We start from the raw sequence: 1,883 nt of genomic DNA, 5'->3' as shown, positions 1-1,883 counted from the left end.
TAACCCAAGACCACCAGTAAGGTGATAAATCATCCTCCCTTCCCCCCTTTACATCTATGCCCCTGTTCAGCATGAAGAAGCCAGAGAGTCAGCATCCAATTCCCAAATCAATAAAACAGTTGGTTTAATTACTATTGGAAAATGCTTATCATTCCTCTGTAGCGTCTGGTCCCCACTGGACCCTCATCATTTCCTTCAGCTGCTCCCCCCACCGACCAAACTGTGCAGCTCTGCAACTGCATCCTGGCCCATCCTCGCCTTTCTGCCCCCAACCCTCACCTCCTTGTACCCCCAATATGTTTTTCCCAATTAAAGAAAAAAGAAAGAAAAACAAGGAACTCATAAAATATTATTCAAAATGCGTGACCCTGGAGGACATTATGCTGAGTGAAGTATCTCTGTCACAAAGGGACAAATACAGCATGGTGTCACTGTTGTAAAACACGACTGACATCGGGGTTGGGGAGAGACTGAGAAAGATGGGTTCAATAATGTATACTGCATTGAAACAAATGAGAGAGAAAACTGTTTAAAAGGGATATGTGATTAGGTATTTTTGTCATGACAGGAGTCCAGAGCAAAGGCTGCATAGTGGAGTGGACCTGAGGGGAGGGATTATAAAACAATGAAAGAATTTTTCTTTTACTTTTCCAAGAGGGTAGTGTACTGGGGGGGAGGGATGGGAGGGAAGAAAAGTGCAACAATAAATGAATGGAAATCCTAAGTCTCTGTAAATTTTCATTGAAATTAATAATATAATTATTAAAATTATTTAAAAAGAAGAAAGAAATTTAAAAGAAAAAAAGAATGCCCGCCCCAGCCCACTACATAGTCCAAGTTCAAGGATCTTTAGTTGACATTGAGTGCCCACCAAATTCTAAGTTTTCCTCAAAATAGGTAGGAATTGACCTCTTGGGTCTCAGAATCAACCTTCTACAGAAGATATTTTCTAAGAAATAATCAAGGAAGGTTGTGCGTAGCAACAAATCTCAAAGCATTTAGGCAAACAGGTTGCATCCTCATGGACATGGACACGGAGACTCACTGGCAATAAGTCGTCCTTGCCAGAAAAGCCTGGAACAATACATGCCTTTCATGAGAGAGAAAGCTTGGCCAGGCGTGTCTCATTAAGGCTGCAGCCGGAACTTAGCTCAGGGGAAGGCAGTGCCCTGCTGGAGAGTTGCCTATAAACCACCTTACCAATGTTGTTCTCCAGCCTGAAGGCAGTACTCACCTTAGACCTCCAAGTGGGGCTACTCCAAACCTAGAGGGAAGGTTTTTCAAGAGCCAGCAAATTTTGCAGGCAAACAAGGATTAAAGAAGCAGCTAGCGGTTTGACAGCCAAAAGTCAGAGAGGGAGGCACAAGCCAGTAGCAGGTCACCAGGAAGCTGCAGGCCTGTCTAGATTTGAATGGCCACAAAAGGCTCAAATTAAAGTCTTCTCTCACTCCATCAGTGTCAGGGAGTGGGACTCGAACCTGGCTGGAGGCTAGGGTCACACAAGGGAACTCTGTACAGAATTCCCCAACTATGGACTTTTAAAGTGTCTAAAATTGATGTGTTCTTGTTGACAGCTATCCCTGGCACCTCTGTCCACCACAAGACAAAGCGTAACCCAGACCCCACAATGAGCTGCTGTTTGGGTAACTGTCATTCTTGTGGTTTTCATTAACTGGTTAAGATAATAAAGAGCCTCACTTTTAGAAATAGTAATTAGCTTGTTTCTGTAGATTTTTGTCTAATCAATAGTCCCTGCTCTCTAACTCCTGCATTCCAGACAAGCAAAAATCAGGTTATCTGGGAGTCACTTCGCAGCAATTGGGCCCCTCAGAGCCACAGCATTTGTCTTTTCAAGCAAACATTTTGGAGCATTTCAAAGGATA

Source organism: Elephantulus edwardii, unplaced genomic scaffold (genome assembly GCF_000299155.1).
Source record: "Elephantulus edwardii isolate Elephantulus edwardi_28Jun2011 unplaced genomic scaffold, EleEdw1.0 scaffold00045, whole genome shotgun sequence".
In the NCBI taxonomy this organism is placed as follows: Eukaryota; Metazoa; Chordata; class Mammalia; order Macroscelidea; family Macroscelididae; genus Elephantulus; species Elephantulus edwardii.
This window is presented reverse-complemented; position numbering follows the sequence as displayed.